The sequence below is a fragment of the Erpetoichthys calabaricus genome, chromosome 3, assembly GCF_900747795.2.
Source record: "Erpetoichthys calabaricus chromosome 3, fErpCal1.3, whole genome shotgun sequence".
NCBI classification, from domain to species: Eukaryota; Metazoa; Chordata; class Cladistia; order Polypteriformes; family Polypteridae; genus Erpetoichthys; species Erpetoichthys calabaricus.
The window spans coordinates 147399176-147423755 of record NC_041396.2 but is presented as its reverse complement, the minus strand read 5'-3'; the positions used below and the strand labels follow the sequence as shown (position 1 = coordinate 147423755).

Genomic DNA, 24580 nt, shown 5'->3' with positions numbered 1-24580 from the left:
CATCTTATTCATAGTAACTGGTAAGTTTAATATTTTTGTTGCATTGTAAAATCATTCAATATCTGTTGTAGGATGTTATATTTTAAACATTATGCAGGTTCTGTATAATTGCATCATAATTTGCATCATCCAATTAGACATTCCGAGACTGAAGACAAAAATACTGCACAACAATTACTTGGGTACAAAAAGGCACACAAACAGAGTCCGTTCACTCATTATTTATTAAGACCCACTACATCCCTGAGGAGTTTTTGAAAATAAATAACAATAAATAATCAAGTCAAAACAGGAACAAGAAATATGAAAAAATGAATACCAAAACCATTGAAGTTTTCTTGTGGCATATTTATTTCACTGACTGAAATTGGAAAATATAAATCAATTTTATTTTAATATAAAAAAAAAATCTATATGAAAAGTAATATGATTTTACACTTTACCTGGCATGTTAAACACCCCTTTTGTGTGTAAATCCATTACAACTACTGGAGGATGATGATCAAATTTTACACACGAATAGGAGTAATCATGGGCAGTCAGTGCCTCAAAATGCAAGTAGGCATGCAGAAAGTCTCTCTCAGAAGGATAAGCCACTTGTGTCATCCTTTGCAATATGGTCCTTAGTCTGCCGACGGAGACATAAGCCTGTTAAGGAATACAAAGGTTAAAACTTATTTAAAAGTAAATGTGTCCCAAGCTATACAAGTACAACACGCAGTGAAATGTATCCTGAACCACTCCTTTTTGACTGTGCAATGTTATAAAATAGAAGTCTAAATTAACAATAATACGGTTAAGATTAATAATATGAAAGATAAAATTTACTAATGAATCATTTCAGAAACAACTCAAACCTGCAAAGAGTTCCTAATGAAAAGGCAAAGGTGGATGCTGAGCAGCACTCTATCATTAAAATTGTGAAGGCCATGAGTCCAGTCCTGGTAGCAGTAATACAAACAACAGCAGCTGCATTTTTTACAGTAAGTGGATACACCTGGTGACAAAACATTAACAAGATACTATAGATAACATGCACTGTACTTTTTTAACAGTATACTGGCAAGAGCCTTGTATTGGAAAAAACTAAACTAAAAATGCCCTAACTCTCTAAGGACAAGTATAAGAGTAACAGATGTAATTTGACCAACAAATAATACTTACCATTTACCACTCCTGTAAGGGTTGCCACCTTTGTATTTCTTGAAATAAGAACAGGATCACTGAGAGGAACATTTCTGGGACACTGAGAGCAGACCTCCTTTTCAGGTATAAGGCACCTTGGAATATCTTCCTTTTTTAAGTCCTCAGTAAAAGTCTCTGCAAGTGTCACAGGCAATTTCTTGCAGTTGTATATGTACTGAACCATCTGCTTCAGGCCTTCTGTCTCCGGAGGGTATTGCCACCGCTGGCCAGAGGAATCCACATTTTGCGGCCTGGACTCTTCTTCTGAGTCTGATACTCTTTGGAAGATTTCACGCTTAATTTGAAAGAGATGCCATTTTGCAATGGATGTGTGTATGCATGGTACCCTCCCTCTGCTGCAAGGGCAGTGCCATGTATTGGTCTTGGCATTGTAGCAGACCAAGATCCTGCCTAGTCTACTGTAGTACACCAACTTTGGTTCATGTATTGATAAATACATTTTGTTCTCTGGCCCTCCAATGTTAACCAGGCTACTAAATTTAGCGCCTTCACTTTTGGCCTGATTTTGTCGCTGAAGGCATTGTTTTTTTCTAGCCTCCCCAAACCACTTTTGCTCCACCATTTCGGTCAGTATGGATTCAGATAACTCCTCGGACTCATCACCACATGCATAGTCTGCTGACCTGAGGTGTACACAGTGTGTAACAAGGATGTCACTTCTTTGTGCTACTTCTGCACAGGTCAACGTCACACATCACTTTATGGGATGAGCCCCAAATTTTTTTAACCACATGGACAGGGACACTGGGCCCATAAAAACTTTTTGACACAACATAAATCCCATTAAGTTTGTCAATATACTGTGACTTTAAATGGTAAGTTGCAGCTATGGTATTTGTAACAACCTGATGTTTTCTTGCCACGTGTTGTTTAAGATTCTTCTTATTTAGGCTCATTCTACAGTGAGGACATTCAACAGTTACTTGCTTTCTATGGACAGCTTGTTGGCATGGTTTGAGTGCTTGATCAGAGTGCCCTGGTGGATGGCCGGCGGGAGGCGCTGGTGGGTGGCCGGCGGGAGGCGCTGGAGGATGGCCGGCGGGAGGCTCAGCAACAATGGAATGGTGAAGGCAAAGATGCTTTTGCAGATCACCTTTGTTTACATATACAGCTGTACACAGACAGCAGTGAAATGTGTAGTCCTCCCACGGCATCCAAGGCTGCAGCTATATATGACATAGTCTAAAACAGATTAAAAGCATCATGTTAATAGATGTTCATTGGCCATTATGAATGAACTGTAAAACATAACAAGACCAACCACTCACCACCATACTAAACCGCCCTTGTCCTGTGGGAAGCAATATGGACTGTAACGGAATTATACTCTTTTGGATTGTACATACTTGTCCAAAGTGCAAAAAGGGCAAGAAAACAGATTCGAATTTTCACGAATTCTTTGAAGTTGAGGCACCGGATGGTCCTTAACCTGAACAGTGACATGCTGCAAAGACAAAATATGCATTGTTTAATGATAATATTCTTAATTATTAACTTAATTAGCTTAATTATTTTAACAAAATTAATCTAATAATGTTCAGAGTTTCATACATTACGATTAAAAAAGTTTATATCCAAAAAAGGTTATAATTAACTGAAGACTTTTTATTATATTTTCAATGTCTTATTAATTCAAGCGTTTTATGTGAACTATTGGTTAAGAAGATGATGCCTATAATGGTTTAATGTGTATTTATTTAGAAGACCAACATGCAGACAGCAATTTTCAGCAACATAATATCTGTTGCTGCATTTGCTGAACCTGGGAAATGGAAACTACATCATTCATGACCTGCAGGTCCTGAGTTCATGTACAGATTTTACTGTGTTGATTAGGGTGCTCTGTTTTTAAAAGGAAAAGATAAGCGAGAGACATTAGTGTCCTTCACTCAGTCATGCTCTTCTTTATTCCAGGAAAAAATCAATATTTGACACATTACAGATTCCACTGACAGGTTTCAAATAATATAGCAGTACTAGCCAACCTGCGGCGTATGTATTGATGGGTGAACACTTCCTGAAAGACACAGTTGTCCAAATGGAGTTGGTTTTGAGGATACGACTGTAGGTGAATGAAAAGATGTAACTCTGGAGAGGGCAACATACAATACAGCGTTGTACATGCTGCATACAGCGATTCACATCGAAGCATAGACACTGCTAAGACTATAGGATACCCCTCGCAAACTGTTTTACATGCTGCATACAGCGATTCACATCCGCGACAAACAAATTGTTTTACACGCTGCATAATAAAGTATCTATCTATCTATCTATCTATCTATCTATCTATCTATCTATCTATCTATCTATCTATCTATCTATCTATCTATCTATCTATCTATCTATCTATCTATCTATCTATCTATCTATCTATCTATCTATCTATCTATCTATCTATCTATCTTACAGCGATTCACATCCGCGACAAATATCATTCTTCTTAGATGGTGCTGTCGCGTCCACCCTCGCTCTCAAAGCATACACACTGCCTGGTCATGTGCCCGCTCGGAAGAGCAACTAACAGAGACCCGCCCACCAACTGTAAGACCACGGGATACCCCTCACAAACTTTTCTACACGCCGCATACAGCGATTCACATCTGCAACAAATATGCTTATTCTTATGGTGTGGGTTTGAGGATACAACTGTAAGGGAACTCTGGAGAGAGCAACATACAATTATCCGTGACTGAAAACTGGAGGACCACCGTCGCTCCCTCACCTCCCAGAGCGAGGGACGGGGCTGGACGGTGGGTGTGCACGGAGGGCGGAACACATCCGCGACAAATATGATTCTTCTTAGATGGTGCTGTCGCGTCCACCCTCGCTCTCGAAGCATACACACTGCCTGGTCATATGCCCGCTCGCAAGAGCAACTAACAGAGACCTGCCCACCAACTGTAAGAACATGGGATACCCTTCGCAAACTGTTCTACACGCCGCATACAGCGATTCACATCTGCAACAAACAAACTGTTTTACACGCTGCATACAGCGATTCGCATCCGCGACAAACATGCTTCTTCTTATGGGGTGGGTTTGAGGATACGACTGTAAGGGAACTCTGGAGAGAGCAACATACAATTGTCCGTGACTGAAAACTGGAGGACCGCCACCGCGCCCCTATCTCCCAGAGCGAGGGACGGGGCTGGACGGCGGGCGCACGTGGAGGGCGGAACACATCCGTGACAAATATAATTCGTCTTAGATGGTGCTGTCGTGTCCACCCTCGCTCTCGAAGCATACTCACTGCCTGGTCATGTGTCTGCTTGCAAGAGCAACTAACAGAGACCCGCCCACCAACTGTAAGACCATGGGATACCCCTCGCAAACTGTTCTACACGCCGCATACAGCGATTCACATCCGCGACAAACAAACTGGTTTACACGCTGCATACAGCGATTCACATCCGCGACAAACATACTTCTTCAGAGGTGCATGTGGAGTGTAGCAGAGACGAACGCGAATGACGCCCTGTTTTGTGAGTTGCTGCGTCCGAGTTGGTGGCCGTGGCTCTGTGAGTTGTCGTCGTATCCAATGACACCGTGTTTTGTGAGATGCTGCGTCCGAGTTGGTGGGCGTGGCTCTGCGAATTGTCATTGTATCCAATGGTCTTAGAGTTGGTGGCCGTGGCTCCGTCCTGCGTGCTTCCATGGGTGTCTTGCTTGCGCTGGTGGCGGCTTAGTGAATTATATATATAGGTTCTAATTACTTGCACACTTACTTATACAACATATCAGTAATTCAGATTCTTATTTAAGTCGGATCACTTTAACCTATCAAACATTTGTTAGAGAAGATAAATATGCATAAATACGTAAAAACATGCTTGTTGAAAACAAAAATGCAGAGATTACATAAAAATTACATAGAATCTTAGTCTAGTGAATATCCCTATACATATACAGCAACGAGAATAAATGATTAACAATACCTAAATTAATTGTTTTCCTAAACAATCATTGAACATCCTCTATCCTTCATGAGATTTAACATATAAATAAGTAAAATATATCATCAGGGCAAAGATATGGAGCACACATACGTAAGCAAACAAACTGAATAATGGTGAGTCGGCCATTTAGAAACGCGAATCGCGAGGCGCCATTTTAATGAAATATGATCAGAAATAATTATAATCATATAATCAAAAAACAATTCGTATAACTAAATAAACATTTACTTACACGAGTCATGTACTGCATCCGATCCGCCGCCATTGTTTCTGCACGCTGTGCTGCACGTAGTGATGGGCCACTCGATACTGAGGTGTTGACACTGTGTCGAGCTTTCGAAGCACTGGAGATCGAAGTGCTGCTTCGAGGTTTGCTTCAAATGCGCCCGTCACGTGATTTTGAGTCACGCTAGCGTAATGACGTCATTGATATCTGCGCAGTCAGCAGTTGATTTCGTCACTCACTAGTCTGCTGAAGTGCTTTGGCTCAAAGCGTAAAAGCAGTTGTTCCTGCTACAGCGATAAGGTGTGCTAATCCGAGTTCAAATCCTAATTGGGGCTCGCATATGTTGAAATAAGGATTTTGTATAAAACAGTTAAGTAGTACTTGTCTGAAAGTTAAGTAATATATTTTGGAGACATTATGAACGATTTACATGGGGCACCTTTTTCCTTGGTGTGGAATCGTGTCCACCTAGAATCTGTAACAAATTAATGAGCATATTTTGCATAAGGTAGCACGTATTATAACAATCCAGAATCTATTCTACCCCATGTCGATCATATCAGAGAGGCTAAGAAACGCTTCACGAAAGCTGATGTGGTCATTACACCAGTATATGCACAAGACACTCTTATTAAACGTTTTTACTATTCAGTGATTCCCAGATCTGTAGCTGATTTGTATTATTGATTTCCAAAAAGCAATGTGAGTAAAAGCATGTGCTGCATAACTAATCACAACTGTCTTTAAAACAGAACCAGCGCCATCAACAGTGTCTTCTGCAATTTTAGGAAATTCTCGGGATTTCTGAGTTAATGAGACAAAAAAGTTGTAAAGAAACGTTGCGAATTCATCCAGAGGTGAACATAAAGATCACTCAAGTACTGACAAGAAGGAGCAGCTGGATAAGCACATCTGGAGCTAAACTTTCAAAAAAGCACCTGACTTTGTCAGCAACATCCTTTCCTTCTGAATGCATCTTATCAAAGGCTGCGTGGGAGAGTAAATAAGTAATCTTCCAAACTGCAAAACAACAGAGTAAATCATTGATGTAAATAGAATTATTGAAAGAGTAAGCTTTTGTCATTTCTGTATTCTTAAACCATCTTCCAGTTACACAATCCCCCGCAGTCACTGTCATGTTTAACGTTCCCTGCTCCTTACCTGTCTTGTTACCCAAAGCATCAACACTCCGTTTCATTCAAGACTTTACCGTCCTTCCTTTAATAGACATAAAATAAGACACACATTTCCTCTACATACGTGTCCAATAATAATAGTAAACTGGCAAGAACGAGAAAAAGCACAAGATGGGAATATTCATGACAAGAGCCTCGGCATCAGGGTGGGAATGTGCCTTGTCACCCATTACGTGAGCTCGTCTGCCACCCCTCAGTTGCACTGGCACACGTTACACTCGGGGGCAAATGCAATGGAGAATACCAACAATGTAGACCTTCAGAAGTGGAATAATTCGACTGTATAAGTAGAATAGTTTAGATAAACTATGAATTTTGTTAATCATAAACAATGCAACATAACTATTATATGTGTTGTTACTTTTTATTTTTTCTCAACAAACGTTACATAACTACATGGGAAATGAACATGGGTAATATGTTTATAATCATTCTCACTAAAATACACTGTCAAAATATATTAATGAGCAAACTGAGACACATTGGCCTTTAGGAAATATCAAAAAGCGTGTGCGCTGTCATTTAGGACAGAATGCATTGTTAACTTGACGCACTCTCTACTGACGCGATGTCACGAAAAAAAAGAAACAGCACAGTCCATGCAAACTCATATCCTCCTTGGTTTTTGACCTTATGATTAATTGTCAATATCAAATCAATAAAGTCATTTTACGAAGATGACAAGTCTGCTATAGTCAGTTCAATTAACTCTCCTTTCAAAAAGTTTGCTTATACAGAATATAAAACAGAATCTCAATGATACGGGACTCGCGAATAGTAACGAATAATACAGTATGTGACACTGAGAAATTATAATTCCTAATAACGGGAACAAGTAAAAACTATGACTTCCTAAAACGGACACTGTAAATGTAGGCATTTCAATAAATAATTTAGGAGACTTGTGTGTGCATTTCAATACCAATTTAAGAACTACGTAGGTTACCTGTTGTACTATAAACGGTACCTCAAGCAGCACTTAACAGTAAATAGTCTAACAGGACAATGATTGACTGAAACGAAGATGCTGCACCGTTACAATAAAGGTTCACACTGTCATTCTGCATGTTTAGAAGGCGCTGATTGGCTGAAACTGTTTATAGCGAATTGTCCCAAGTTGGAAGTGCCGTATAGCGATCAGAAAAGAAAAGACACATTTAGGCATGCTGCACAGTAGTTTGTTTTTCTACAATACAAATTCAGTACGACACCAGGGTCTCCAAACACACAAATATGAAGCTTATTACGTTTTACAGTGAAACTGTTTACATACACAATATAATTAGGGACGTGTGCCCCCTGCCCGACTACAGCGGCCCAACCTTCCCTCGACAGCTGGATTTGCTCGCTATCTGTCCAAGCTGAAAATATTGTTAAATGGAGGAACTGAAAAAAAACCTTTCACAAGTGGAGGATCAACGACGCAAACCCATGGTGTTTTTACTGAGAGACAGTTGCGATACCATTGAGCCACCTAATCGGGATAATTAACGAGCTTCGCACAACTGAACTACTACTACTGTTCTTACTGCGGCGGATGTAGAAATATGTTGTTTGACATATACACGTTAAATTGGTTTAATTGACATGATAGTATCATTGTTGTATTCTCCTAATGAAGACGAAAAAATTATATTTATAGATGTATACTATATGACGTACAGTTTTGAACAAAATTAAGCGTTCCATAAAAAGGTTGCACGATTTACCTAATCTTTTTATATATATAAAGTTGATATATGACTATATATCTTTGACACTATGTATCAGACAAAGGAAATCACAGCAATCCACAAGAACAATAATTAATTCTCAGCAACTACCTGAATTGTAGTTTAACTATATCAACTGAAGTGTGTAATGTCAATACGAATTACAAAATATAACTAGAGAGTTAAGTGTCAGATAGACTCTCAAAATATGGAGGTCAATGCCTTTGAGTGTGCTGAGGCTTCACAAAGATTCAGTAACCAGTGACCATGTCTGCTCGAGGCTTCGAAGCCCTATCATGATCCAATTTCAGTACTATGCATGTCTGAGGCTTCGGAGCCCCGTCATGATCTCAGTACTACGCATGTCTGAGGCTTCAAAGCCCCGCTCGAAGCCCGTCATGACGCAATCTCAGTACTACGCATGTCTGAGGCTTCGGAGCCCCATCATGATCTCAGTACTACACATGTCTGAGGCTTCGGAGCCCTGTCATGAGCTCAGTACTACGCATGTCTGAGGCTTCGAAGTCTCAGTTAACCCAGTGCGCATGTCTGAGGCTTTGGAGCCCCGTCATGATCTCAGTACTACGCATGTCTGAGGCTTCGAAGCCCCGTTCAGTACACATGTCTGCTCAGTGCTTCTAACCAAGCTTGTCGATTCCAGTGTGCATGTCTGCTTAGTGCTTCGAATCATTATTCATCCAGCTCCCGTTTGAAGTACAGATAGCATCAACAGAGTTCAAAAACTCGACAGAATTCCCATTGAAATGAATGTTTGTGGATGATCCATACATGTTAAATGATTGTGCCCGATAATACTTTGTGGCAAAAAATAAAATTATAAATTACTAGCAAAATACCCGCGCTTCGCAGTGGAGAAGTAGTGTGTTAAAGAGGTAATGTAAACATATATATACATAAACATAGTGTATATACATAAATATATACATATACACATCCACACATATATACATATATCAACATATATATACACATACATATATATATATATATATATATATATATATATATACACACACATGCAGACACATATACATATATATACATATACATATTTGTATATCTACATATATATACACATATATACATATATATACATATACATATTTGTATATCTACATATATATAAACATATATACATATATATACATATACATATTTGTATATCTACATATATATAAACATATATACATATTTGTATATCTACATACATACACATATATCTATCTATCTATATATATATATATATATATATATATATATATATATACACACACATATATATATATATATATATAGCTGATTAGCCAGTGGATTCGCTCACTGAGTGCAAGAGAAAAAAATAAAATGTATGTATAAAATAAGTTAAATTGCCAAATTTATTTTTCCACAAATAAAGAGCACTTACAATAACATAGAAATCAATATAAACAACATGAACATCATTATCATTTGAGAATATGAAGTAATATATAAGAAGCACATTGCATATAAATATAAATTATTAAACATTAAAATGTTCTTCTTTAAAACAGTACCGTGGCTATTAGTTTGTCTGTCCAGGATTTTAAATGAGCTGTAGCTCGCAAACCGTTTCACCTATTGACTTGAAATTTGGTACACAGATACTACGTCACGTCTACTATTCGCTTTCCCACACATATGAACACATATATATATATATATATATATACACACATACATATACACACAGATACACATATATACATATACATACATAGTGCGTTGCAACACGGGCTGTGATTGTTACATGGGAGGGAGACGACAAATCACAGCTTCCCGCTTTGTAATCGGGCTTGTGATTGCTGCTTTGACGGATGTCCAGATCCCACAGTATTTCCCCTTAGGAGAGGCGTTAGGCAAGTGTAATTGAATAGCGGTGGTGCAAGTTATTACTCTTTTTATTTTTATTTTATTTTATTGTAGAATCAAGTCACAGCTGCGCGCACCAGTGCGTGCGTGGCGGATGCGTACGGCTGACATTTTCATTGTCTACCACCTTCACTAATCATTCTTGAGGCAGATTGAAGACTTAAGTGCCAGCTTAACTGAAAAATTAAAGAAAACATACTAAGTTTTAAAAGAAATCAGTTTTAACGGGAAAAGATGGCGACGAAAGAAGAGAAGCAGCGGGACGCTAGGGTCAAGAGCTGCTCATTAAGCAGCAAGCGCATCAACCTCTGAGCAAATGAATGGTAAACGTACAGAGAAAGAGGATAAATACTATGAATGGTCATGTCAAGTGTATTCACTCCACGTTATCGTGGAGTGCGCTGTTACTGGTATTTTGATAAAAGAATCTGAATAACATATAAGAATCGTATAAATTATTAAACAGTAAAACATTAACATTTAAGAAGTAAAGATACATTGAGTACTACTGTAGTGCTTTCGGGTATAGTACATTTTTGTTTGCCCATTACATGCATAAATGTATACATTTTTTGGTGTACCTACCCAAGAACACGCGACATGACCCGGCAGTTAAAAATGTATCGCTCCAGCAATTTTAACTCTGTTACAAAGTCATCTAATATGGTATTGCAAACGGCAGCGGGAGCGTTTCTATAAACTCAATTAAAACTTACTGTTTACACCGTGCTTTGAAGATGCATAGTATGCGACACGTGTTTCGCCGTAATTGTGGGCTCATCAGGAGTACACAGTCACTGCACTCCCTTACGCGAATTGATCCTCGGACGTAGAGGCGAAGCCCCTAACGTTGTGCCACGGCGTGAGGTTCGTTCATTTGACAGCATGTAGATCGGGGTAATTACATTGCAGGCATTCGTAGTCTGATTCACAATCTGATTGTATGGGTGGTTACCTACCAGGTAACGCTTGTGGTTGGTGAGCAAGTCGGCTAACTTCTGCCACGGTGCCCTCTTTCAGTTGCGAGAAGCAGATCATACAATGGTTGAAATAGTTTAATATATATAGCAAAATCACCGCGCTTCGCAGGGGCGAATATGGTATTGCAAACGGCAGCGTTTCTATAAACTTAAAGTTACGGTTTATACCATGCCTTGTTTCATATTCTTTTCCTACCTTATCAATTGTGTAATGTGTTTTTTGAAGAGGTTTGATTCATGGAAGTGATCACTCCTGCTGCGTTCAGTCACTTCACGTGAGCCACTCTCTTGTGTGATGTTGCGATGTCCACGGGTTTATTTAATGTTAGCTAAGACCCGGCAGTTAAAAGTTTGTCGCTACAGCAATTTTAACTCTGTTACAAAGTGATGCAAACTGTCGTTTATACCTCGTGTCTTCTCATTAAACTTGTATCTCGCGAATATGGCATTGCAAACGGCAGCGGGAGCGTTTCTATAAAGTTAAGGTTACGGTTTACACCGTGCTTTTTTATACCTCGTGTCTTCTCATTAAACTTTTATGTCGCAAATATGTTATTGCAATCCGCAGCGGGAGCGTTTCTATAAACTTAATTTAAACTTACGTTTTACACCGTGCTTTGTTTCCCTTATGAACATGCTTGTATGCTTAACTCGCTCCGTTCTCAATTGTTTAATTAATTTTTTGCTCTTTGCTGTTTGCGGCTCTTCCTCCATTTCCCCCTACTTCGTTCTTTTATCTCGCGAATATGTTATTGCAATCCTTAACGGGAGCGTTTCAATAAACTGATTGAAAATAGTTTTGCATTTACCTTTTTAGTAAAAGGCGAGCTTTTAAGCCTGAGAAATCACCCCGTAAATGCACACGTTTTAATTGGACATGTGTTAATATGTATGGTTACACAGTATTAAAAGACAGTGAACAACGTCAGTTACCTTTGTTCCCGCGTTTGATAAAAGGTGAGCTTTTAAGCCTGAGAAATCACCCCGTAAATGCACACGTTTAATTGCACATGTGTTAATATGTATGCTTACACAGTATTAAAAGACAGTCAAAAATTAACGTCATTTACCTTTGTTCCCGCGTGTGACTCGTGCTGTAAATGTCTTCCTTGTTTTTAGTTCACGTGATTACGTAGGAGGCGTGATGACGCGATACGTGACTCCGCCCCTCCATTACAGTGTATGGACAAAAAATATGTTCCAGTTATGACCATTACGCTTTGAATTTCGAAATGAAACCTGCCTAACTTTTGTAAGTAAGCTGTAAGGAATGAGCCTGCCAAATTTCAGCCTTCCACCTACACGGGAAGTTGGAGAATTAGTGATGAGTGAGTGAGTCAGTCAGTCGGTCAGTCAGTCAGTGAGGGCTTTGCCTTTTATTATTATAGATAAAAAAATTGAGAAAGCACATGTACATAAGTATTCACAGCCTTTGCCATGAAGCTCAAAATTGAGCTCAGGTGCATCCTGCTTCCCCTGATCATCCTTGAGATGTTTCTGCAGCTTAATTAGAGTCCACCTGTGGTAAACTCAGTTGATTGGACATGATTTGGAAAGGCACACACCTGTCTATATAAGGTCCCACAGTTGATAGTTCATGTCAGAGCACAAACCAAGCATGAAGTCAAAGGAATTGTCTGTAGACCTCCGAGATAGGATTGTCTTGAGGCACAAATCTGGGGAAGGTTAGAGAAAAATTTTTGCTGTTTTGAAGGTCCCAATGAACAGTGGCCTCCATCATCCATAAGTGGAAGAAGTTCGAAACCACCAGGACTGTTCCTAGAGCTGGCCGGCCATCTAAACTGAGCGATCGGGGGAGAAGGGCCTTAGTCAGTGAGGTGACCAAGAACCCGATGGTCACTCTGTCAGAGGTCCTCTGTGGAGAGAGGAGAACCTTCCAGAAGGACAACCATCTCTGCAGCAATCCACCAATCAGGCCTGTATGGTAGAGTGCTCAGACGGAAGCCACTCCTTAGTAAAAGGCACATGGCAGCCCGCCTGAAGTTTGCCAAAAGGCACCTACCTGAAGGACTCTCAGACCATGAGAAAGAAAATTTTCTGGTCTGATGAGACAAAGATTGAACTTTCTGGTGTGAATGCCAGGCGTCACGTTTGGAGGAAACCAGGCACCGCTTATCACCAGGCTAATACCATCCCTACAGTGAAGCATGGTGGTGGCAGCATCATGCTGTGGGGATGTTTTTCAGCAGCAGGAACTGGGAGACTAGTCAGGATAAAGGGAAAGATGACTGCAGTAATGTGCAGAGACATCCTGGATGAAAACCAGCTCCAGAGTGCTCTTGACCTCAGACTGGGGCGACGGTTCATCTTTCAGCAGGACAACGACCCTAAGCACACAGCCAAGATATCAAAGGAGTGGCTTCAGGACAACTCTGTGAATGTCCTTGAGTGGCCCAGCCAGAGCCCAGACTTGAATCCGATTGATCATCTCTGGAGAGATCTTAAAATGGCTGTGCACCAACGCTTCCCATCCAACCTGATGGAGCTTGAGAGGTGCTGCAAAGAGGAATTGGCGAAACTGGCCAAGGATAGGTGTGCCAAGCTTGTGGCATCATATTCAAAAAGACTTGAGGCTGTAATTGATGCCAAAGGTACATCGACAAAGTATTGAGCAAAGGCTGTGAATACTTATGTACATGTGATTTCTCAGTTTTTTTATTTTTAATAAATTTGCAAAAACTTCAAGTAAACTTTTTTCACGTTGTCATTATGGGGTGTTGTGTGTAGAATTCTGTGGAAAAAAATGAATTTAATCCATTTTGGAATAAGGCTGTAACATAACAAAATGTGGAAAAAGGATGCGCTGTATGTCATATAGTATACATCTATATATCATTGTTTTTGTCTTCATTACATACATACATACATACATACATACATACATACATACATACATACATACATACATACATACATACATACATACATACATACATACATACATACATACATACATACATACATACATACAGCTGAAAACAGTAGTGGTGCAGCGGTAGCGTTGCCGCTTCATAATAAGACTTGCGTGGGTTCGGGTCCCACGTCCACCCACTGTGGATTGTGACCCAAAAGAGTCTGTTTTTCTTTTTTTTTTCCATTTAACAGCAAATTCCACCGTGGACCGAGAGCGAGCAAGGCGAGAACACTAGTAAAGATATATCAAATGGAAATGGGCATCTTGTTTTATGTCTATAACAACAAAAAAAAAAATTTGAGTGACGATTTCAACTGTTATTGTAGTTGTTGATGGCGGGTTTAGCGGTTTAAATTTTTAAATATTAAATAAATAAGGTGGAATGTGTTCTTACTTTGAGTGTTGGGGGGGGGGGGGGTGGGGGGGGGGGGGGGGAGAGCTACACAGTGAAATATGTTAGTAACTGGAATTGCGCCTCTATAACTGGAAGATTGCTTAGGAATGATACAGACTGGACAACTATATGTTTTAGGAAATGTTTTATTATTGCACTGTGCTGTGACTAAGACAACGTTTTACTGATCGCCTGTCCGGACCTTGAAGATGTGTTCACGAGGGAGGGATGCTGTTGTTAAAAGCAAATGCTTTTTTCGGCAGCAGGTCCAGATGTGTTTATCCCGCTGCTTTTTGTTGTTGCCTCAGCACTCAAGAGGATCTTTAATGCCGACCTTGATACGTACAATGCTCACTTGATACATGCTCTGCTCACCTTGGAGTATCTCGTGTGTGTTGGTGTGCCGGTGACTGATCTGCGCCGTGTCTCTCAGCCTCTCTCATGTGCTCCGGATTGACACCTTTGAATGTTTGGTGCAGCAGAGCAAATTCAACCAGATCTACCACAGTGGGTTTGTTATCACCTTATTCAATGGAGGAGTTCATGGACGTCAAATGACGATGAATATAAGATGAATTAATGTAAATACGTGAGCTGCCTTACGCAATAAATTAGATCTGTGGGGATGATTCCCGAACAGATCTCTTATGCAATCCATCCACAGTATCTCTCAAAATTATTTAGTCAAATTGGTTATAAAGATTTCACTCGACTTTTAATTATGATGAGTCTTTAGTTCGGATCGAACTCGGGCTAGTACTACGCCCATAATTTAAAAAAAAAAAAAGCAACCACCTTAGTTAATTGAGACACTGACGGCGTCTTTTCTTCATACCGAACTCGTTACTTTTGAGCTTCAAAAAATATTGTAACGTATTAATAAATGAAATAAAATATTGATCGAATAATAACATCTGTGATTTACGGATTTCACCTTCTCTTTCTCAAATGTGCTTACCTATATCATGGCAAAGTACAGGGATAAACCTTTATTTTCTGTCTACTCCGTTTTAATTAAGTCAGACCAAAGAAAACATTTAAGGCTATTAAATGTGATCTCAAGAAAAGATCAGGGTTAATTATAATACTAATAACAGGAGCGATTATAATGATACAGTGCAAAAGTAAATACTAATTGAAAGAGCCGGGAATCCATGAGTGAGGCGTCTTATTTTGTTTAACTCTTGCTATCGTATAGTGCATTCTGCCTGTCGGCGTTAGTTATATTTATTTTTTTTAGACATCAGACACTAGAAGCTGCTGACGAACCCTTCTCTTCGTTTTCAGTCTGTAGCTGCGAAAAGATAAAAGCAATAAGAGTTGTAACTGACGTCATTGAAGTGGATCATAAGTTTGTGTAATGTTAATGAAAATTGCCAGGAGGTGTCACTAGAGAGGTGAGTGTCAAATGCACGCAGATCGGATAGCGACAATGCTTCGTGAGGCTTCACTCTGTCCATCACTAGCTGCACGCATCCAGACTAAGATTCTTTTTCCGGTATCATAAGAAGTCCCGTCACACAGCCAATCAGATACTTAACTTGAAATCCGCCCAGTTGTCGTTTTAGCCAATCAGAAACTCCAATGGAACCCGCCTACTCCGCTTGAAATCCACCCAGTGTTTGTTTTAGCCAATCAGAACAACGCTCTGAAACCACCCACTGTAATACACTTCCAGTACTTGAAATCCGCCCACTCGGGTCAGTGTTCTGCAGAGACACCCTTCTCCGTTTTTTTCATTGTTCAGAGCTTCCCTAAACAACACTGTTGCAGAGGTAAGGAATTTATTAAGCTCAAAGACTATTTTGGTATACTGTGTCCGTAGTGTCCCTCTTAATCCCTCCTAAAGCTGTCTTATTTTCTGCGTTACACTTTGACGAGACCTTATTCTTGGTGTTAGGCAATATTAAAACTGACAAAAGAAACCGATTGACAGATTACGTTAGTGCTGCTTCTTTTGGCTTGAAGTGCACAAAGTACCTACTTTCAATTTCAGACTTTCTATTAAAACTCGGCAACATAAACACCATTTATTGATATCAAATCAAATGCAATGTGTTTCATATTTTTTAGTTCAATTCAAAGTTACTATTAAAAATAGGGTAATTTTAGTGCAATATTTTAAGTCCAATTACCCGTGCTCATGTACGTCACTGATTTATCCTTTACTTTTTTTAATATATAGCACCACACTTGATTGGGCGGTATCTTTTTAAATAAACTTTTTTTTTCAAATAAATTAGTATTTAAAGAATTAACGTGGGCGACACGCCAGCAGAATCACCTTAGGCATTTTTTGCAGAATTTTTGACATGAATTTTTTTGACAGAATTTTTGGTTAACACTACTACAAATGAAGACAGTGCATTAAATGCAAGGGTTAAAAAAATTAAGACTTGTCAGAAGTGGGATTCGAACCCACGCCTCCAGGGGAGACTGCGACCTGAACGCAGCGCCTTAGACCGCTCGGCCATCCTGACATTACGAAAACGTTTCACATATATTGTTTTTGTATGAAATTATACATTTTTAGTTCTCTTTTTGTAATGTTTTTATTAGTATATTATTTTACTTTGCATGTTTTTTTTCTATGCTATTATTTACTGACTAAGATAAAGCATGGACAAAATATTTGTATTTTGCTTTCCGAACGACTGATTGGCTTACCGAATGCGGAAGTGTAATGGAGGCGTATGTGGATTGGTAGACGTCACGGACATTCGGAGCCTCTTCTTGCTGCCAGCCAGTTAGAGTCCTGTTGTCTTATTTCGTCTCGTCTAAATTGAGTAGCTTGGACTTTCATTACATGCAGAGAAAGGTTGGCAATCAGCTTTTGTATCTCTTTCATTTTGGTTTGTTTTTCTTCAGAAATGTCCACAATAGTCATTTTGTCAAAGAGAAGTGGATTTATTGTTTAATATTAAAGGAAGGCATGTAAACGTGTGTTTTTGTTGTGGTATATTGGTAGTTGAATTTGTATAGACATTTGTTTAATGTGAGTTGAAAAACTAAAAAGGGGAGAAAACCCTTTGCCAATTAATGGTACTGTGTCCATGCAGACTGGTGTATTTAATTTACTTATCTGAAAAAGTAATCTAGTGTATAAGACAGGTTACAGTTGGCACACGCCGAGTTAAAAATAGTTTTTCTCGAGCACAAATGGATAGTTCTATGCTGAGAGCTTACATACTTCACTTTTAGTATGCATCTGTCCGCAATACTTCGGAATGTTAAAGTAAAATTAATGTAGACGTTTAACGATTGGAAATAATGTGCAGTTTAACCACACTATTTGTAGACATTGATGGTGAAATCGCTTTACACCGATCAATTGCTAACCAAGTACTCTTACAGTATTGCGACGTGCGAAGTTTATGTAGAAATGTGGGCTTTTTTAGGTATCCTTACGTAGTGTGGGAGGTATTTTCGGCAAAAAATGAAAATGCAATCTCTCTTTTGCCGTTTATTTTTCAACGTCTATACGCAAGAATGCAGCAAGAATTAAAAATAAAATTAATTAAAACCATTTGCATTTTCAGTCTGAAAAACATTGAATCTACAAAAATGATAAGTAAAACGCAAATAAACACCGGCGCCTCCTGTTGCTCATTGAATTTTCATTTTCCACTCTGCATTTTCAAGTTCTTATCATGCAAACATATTTTAATTATTTTTCAATGGGAGGGCATTTGCGCCTCAGTTACAACAATTCTTTGTCCGTCGTAGCTGTATCCTTTTCAATCGATAGAATTGTCCAAGTTAAGTCACATATTTTGCTCTTTGATTTTTTTCTATGCATGACAGCCTTCCACCCATTTCCAGAAATGTTAAGTCAAAGATTTTTTTCTCCAACATACCCTAGGACAGGGGTGGCAAACTCCAGTGCTGCAGTGGCTGCAGGTTTTCATTCTAACCATCTTCATTAGTTTTTGCTTATTATTAACTTCTTTTGCCTTCATTTTAATTAATTTGATTCAGGCCCATTAGTTGTTTCTTTAATTAGCTGCCAAACAATAATGAGACACAAAACAAGGTTCCACCTGACCAGCTCACCTGTGCCCATCACACATTATCTGAAAATAAAGAAATGTGAGGGTCTAAGTAAGGTTGATCTGTCAGGTCCCCAAAACATTTTGACAATGTTCTTAGAAAAATGAGAAAATCAACAGTTATGGAAATTTCTGCTGTGTCAGAATTAGAGCAGCAACAAACCATAGAATTAAATAAGGAGTTCAATTAACAGCAGGAACTCACTTCTCATTAAGAAACTGGTTGGAGATAAATTAGTTGGGAGTTTGAAGCCCCAATTTAGCTGCTCAACTGTTGACTTGTTTCATATTTGATTTCTGTTTGGCTGACATTTAATGAAGAAAATAATTAATTCAGAGCACTGAATCCTTAAAAACAGGGCTATGAAAATGAAGGGAAAAAGAATTAATTAGCAGTGAAAACTGGTCACTGATTAGGAAAAGGGTTAGAATGAAAACCTGCAGCCACTGCAGCACTCCAGGACTGGAGTTTGCCACCCCTGCCCTAGGATCTTTGAAAGGTAGAGACTTTAAAGTGTTTTTATACATTGTTGAAATGCTGTCTGAGTCTTCAAGACTAATCAGTATTGCCTCTGGGCAGGTTCCTTTTAGCAAAGTTTCTGATTTGAAAGTAGTGGAAATGTTATGTTGATAGGAACTTAAATTTAAAGTGTAATCGTTCATAAGAATCAAAGACATTATCTATATACAAATCTCTTAAGTGTTTTTTAATCTTGGATGTTTTCCATACATTAAATACTATGTAGGCTTGAGAGTGTAGAAAAAAGTGATTATCATGTAATGGTGCAACAGATAAAAGGTTCTTTGTCATAAAGTGCTTCCTGCATTGGTTCCATATTCCGAATGATTGATGGACAATTGTGTTTACAGCATATTGATGATAATTTGTATTTGCTTGGGCACAAATTAGTGCATATAAAGAAGTACAATGAGATTTTATTTCTATTGCAGACCTGTTTGTGTATGTTCATCAATTGGTGTCAATTTCCAGGTCCTGATAACTTGTATATTAGCTGCGCAGTAATAAAATTGAAAGTCAAGTAGTGTCATGCCTCCTTCTTCTTTAGGTCATTGTAGAGTCACCCTTTGGGTGCATGGATGTTTTGAATTCCAAATAATTGAGGTTATAATTTAATCTAATTTCTTAAAGAGCAATTTGTTAATGTATAGGAGGATGCTCATAAATAGAAGTGGAAGCTTGGGAAGGATGTTCATCTTGACAGCATTGATTCTCCCTGCTAATGTGAGATGAAGGGCAGACTGCCCATTCACATCTTATTTTTTTCCAGCAGATAGCAATATTTTGTGGAAAAAGATCTTTATATTTACTTTTGATATTTACCCCTAGGTATTTGAACTGATCTGCTAAAATAAATGGCAAGGTGTCCAGTCTAATATTGTGTACTGGAGAGTTCACTGGAAAAAGCACACTTTTATTCAAATTAATTTTTTGAGTCCAGGTAATTTTTGAAATTCTTCTAGTACATTGAGGGCTAGTGGTACGGACGTTTATGGGTCTGATATATACAGTACCATCTGTATATAGTGATATTTTCTATTCAAGTCCTTCTCTGGTAATCCCCTTTATCTGTAATGCATTTCAAAAGTCAATGGTTCAATGGTGATTGCAAAGAGCAATGGTGATATGGGACATCCTTATTAATTACCACATTCTAGTTTGAAGTAGCTTGAAATAATGTTGTTAATATGAATGGGGGCTTTTGGACTTGTATAGAGTAGTTTGATCCATGCACATATATTTGGGCCTAACACAAATTTGTGCAATGTGGTAAATAGGTAGTTCCATGCAACCACGTCAAATGCTTTTTCTGTGTGCAAAGATAATAAGATCTGTGATATATGGGTAAGTATGTTACATTAAACAAACATAGAAGATCAGAAGGTAAGTTCCTGCATTTAATAAATCCAGTTTGGTCTTTATTACAGAGGGAAGCACATTCTCAGTTCTTCTTGCTAGAACTTTGGAGAGTATCTTAACATCATTATTCAGAAGTAAAATTGGTCTGTATGATGCAAATTGTAATAAGTCCTTATATTGTTTAGGAAAGACAGTGATTATTGCTTGGCGAAAAGTTTGAGGTAGAATTTTGTTGTGTCAAGCTTCTGTAAATGTTTATAGTAGTTGAGCTAACTTGTTTGAATTTTTTGAAATAAAATTCCACAGGGTATCCATCAGGGCCTGCTGCTTTCCCACTTTGGAGTGTGTTTTTAGTGTCTAGTAATTCTGAGGGTGTCAGAGGTGTTTATCCATTTCCTTTACACCAAGAGTATCTAGGTGTGGTTATTTGGAATATGTCAAAAACTCTTGAGATTGTGTTTTATCATCTTTAAACTGCGTAGAATTAAAGGACTTTTGTACTCTAAATGTGCGGATTATATTTCTGTGGTCAATGATTTTAACTAAATCTGTGTTGGTAATTTCTGTTATTGCATTATGAACTTCCTGCTTGTGGATTTGTTGAGCTAAGATCTTATTCGCCTTCTCTCCATGTTCATAGTATTGATGTTGTGATTTAAAGAAGAGCTGGGGGGTATTTTTCGTACGTGGATTACTCGTTTAGCCGGATGTAATTGTTGACGATTTGGCCTGATCCTGGATCTGTCGGTTTTTCGAAACTCTTGCTGGAAGTGTTGTCATAGCAACACATCCTAATCCTCAAACCTGCTCAGAGCAGGTTTGTTCTTTGTAAACAAGGATTAGCTCACACACTTAATCAGTGTCCGTGCATGGAATTCATTCAGTCATGGCTTCACTGTTCATGAATGAGCGACCAATTGATGTCGGTACGCAAATTATAAGAAGAGAATTTCATATAGAGAGGGGTTTGCGCGATCGTCAAGATCCTTTATTGCTCCCGGAGGAAATTCTTTTCGAAAGATACCGCTTTAGCCGAGGGGAAATATTGTACCTCAAAAATGTATTAGGACCTTATATTCGAAGTTAAACTCGGCAAAGTCGGGCTCTCACAACCACACAGACAGTAAGCATTGCTTTGAGGTTTTTTGCAAGCGGCACTTTTTTATATACTGTAGGCGTTGCAGAAAATCTAATCTAAAAGTGCAGTTTACCAGGCAATTCGTAAAGTCTGTTTGGCTCTGAAATATTTCCTTCGGGTTTTCATAGTGTTTCCTGAACACCTGCATGTGCAGACAATAAAAGAGGTGTTTCATGCCATTGCAGGTATGGGGAATACACAAGTAAAAACACCCACAGTTCCATAAAGAATCTCACAATCAGCCTAACATTCTCATTACCCAGGGTTTCCAAATGTGATTGGGGCACATGGGACTGATCACAGTGGAGTTTGATCAAACATTATTTGGAAAATGTACCTCTCCTCCCGATGAATAATCAGACCTAGTGTCTTCATCAAATATTTGACCTTTGTTAATATCTCGTTGGTCAGACACAGGTTCTAGGGATATGACATTCCCTGCATCTGACCCAAAAAAAAGAGGGCTATATGGAACCTACCTATGGCACCCATTGAGGACAAATATATGCAATGACCATCCTTTACCTGAAATGAAGTGACCACTGCATCCTGCCACTGGTTCTGAGGAGGAGCTTCCCCCTGGAATGCTGTCAGAAACAGGGCAATGGGCATTTTGCTGGAGAGCCAACTCTTCTGCAGGGGTTAGGTCTGGACCGCATGGACCTCCGCCTGTTTTTTGCTTGTCTGCCTTCTTATTAGCTTTAAAATTAATGTTCTTTACATTATATATGATTCTTTATGTCAATTCTTTAAATAGTTATATACCAATATTTACCAGTTTGAAGTATATTCTTGTACTTCACTTTAACCTGTTCCCATGTTCTCCTTGTGCTCACGTTTGATCTGGAATTATGACATATTAAATAATAATTAATCTGACACATAGGAAATGAAACGCTGCTTTCAGTAAGTACAATGCATACTACTTAGCGTTTAATTTGTCGGCCACTTTTTGCCAGCCGTCTTTTCTGGTTTGGGCTGCTTTTGCAGTGTTACCCCTTGTGCATATTAAATCTTGAAATTCTTCATATCCTTCGAATAAAAGGTCTTGCTCCGCTTGCGTGAGAAAAAAAAAATGCGCCCGTTCTTTCGTCATTTTGTTACAGCCTATCAAAGACTTGCTGATCATGTTTTCTAGACTCGATATATATGGGCTTTTCATTCGGCGGGGGCGCGCGCATTCATCTCGGATGATTAGATCCAGCTAGACTAATCTCCTACACGGCTGCGTTTGAAAAACCAACTTATCTGGATGAGTTTCACCGGTATTAACTCATCCAAGATGAGACATCTGATCTCGGATGATTTAAGCGACGTACGGAAAATACCCCCCTGTTCTGTTTCTTTTGTTGTCAAGAGGTTCAATTCTGTTTGCAAAACCTCTCTTTGCCTATAAAGTGCCTCATTTGGAAACCAGACATATTCTTGATCTATTCTCGTAATTTCATTGATTATCTCTGATACCTCCTTGGTTTCCAATTTATTAATTTAAAAAGGTTTCAGAGTTTCACATAGTATTCCTGCAGAGACCTCTAGGATGCATTTGTCTCTAAAAATAATCAATTTGCTTGGAGATGATTTCTGTTCATTTCTCATCAGCTAATGACAGGAGGTTAAGATGCCAGGTACAAGAGGATTGTGTAGGACATAGTGATTTAAGCTCCGTGATCAGAGGGACGTGGTTGGAGATAACAGTAGCGTTGTACTTGCAAGATTTGATAGTGGGCAATAAACTGTTGTTAATAAAGAAATGATCAATTCTTGAGTAATTGTAATGTACTGGTGAGAAGGCGTATACTCTTTAGTTTGGATTTGAAAATCTCCGTGGGTCTGATAAGTTTTGATTTATTACTAACTGTGTGGTGATATTAGCAGTGTTAGGTGTTATCACCACTATAGTTGAAAACCTATCCTTGTTTAGATTTAAAACACAAGTCTCTGGCCATTATAATTTTATGAGTATTCATGTAAGGAATAGATGCAGATACATTTTGGATTAAATCTATCTCGTCCGCATTAGGTGCATAGATATTTATCAAAATTAGTTAAGAATGAAATAAATTACACCATGACATATTACCCTTCAGGATCAGATACTACGTCTAATACTACAAATGAGATTGTTTTGTGTATTAAGATTCCCACTTCTCTAGTTTTCTTTGTATTACTGGAGTGAAAGATTTGGCCAGTCCAATCTTGTTGAAACCGAAACTTGTCCTTATTTATTAAATGAGTCTCCTGTAAAAATATCTTGGCATTTATACCTGTTAGGTGAGAAAATATATAATTTTTTTTCCCCTCTCTCTTTAGATCGTGATTGAGAACTTTGACATTCCATCTCACAAAGCTGCTTCTGAACATTTGGGGACATTTTGTAAACATAAGTAAAAGTATTACATTGTTTTATAAAATAACTTTAACCATGATTTCAAATTTTTGAAAAGTATTAAGGCTACAGAGCCTACTGACATATTGACACTTATTGCTGTCGGGGTAGAAAGGATAAATAAGAAGTAACTTGCTCTCCACCCTGAAGCCCCCATAGTCCTCCCTTATTTTGCCTCCCCAAGTGAGGCTAGACCACACTTAGCAAAGTCCCAGTCCACTGACATGCCAAGAGACACCGCACATCCAAGACAAAACAAACCCCAGCAGTGGTGTAGAAAAAATTAAAATTGAGATATCTTATGATAGTACAGACCAGATGCAATAAACCTGGCGCAGAGTGATGTAAAGTAGTCCCCTTGGAAGCTGAGATAATGTGTGATAGTACAGTAATTTGTCAAAACAGATAGTCAGGTTTGAGACATTTAATACACTTATGTAGCAGGCTGCTGAGATGTTGGTTTCCAATTTAAAGTCCTCTCCAATTATATTAGATAGTAGTTCATCTATGAATTTCACTGGGTTTGGACTTTCACAGTTTTCAGAGAGACCTTTGAATCTGATGTTGTTCCTCCTATATCTATATCACTGAGCACTTTGCATTTGGTTT

The 24580-nt window shown here is 38.6% G+C and overlaps 1 protein-coding gene and 1 non-coding gene across 3 annotated transcripts in view; one reads left to right on the top strand and one right to left on the bottom strand.

Annotated features, from left to right (window-relative positions):
- The first annotated feature begins 16018 nt into the window (after nt 1-16018).
- Nucleotides 16019-24580, top strand: part of dusp23b (dual specificity phosphatase 23b) — a 96556-nt gene continuing 87994 nt past the window's right edge. Inside the window, exon 1 of one of the 2 annotated variants that reach the window (XM_028797381.2) lies at nt 16019-16294. The gene's annotated coding sequence lies outside the window, so the exon portion shown is untranslated. Of the gene's footprint in view, nt 16295-17255; nt 17338-24580 lie in introns of those variants that run through there. The other variant, XM_028797382.2, reaches the window with a different exon arrangement.
- trnal-cag (transfer RNA leucine (anticodon CAG)) lies at nt 16917-16999 on the bottom strand. The gene has a single exon. It is a non-coding gene; the product is annotated as a tRNA-Leu (tRNA).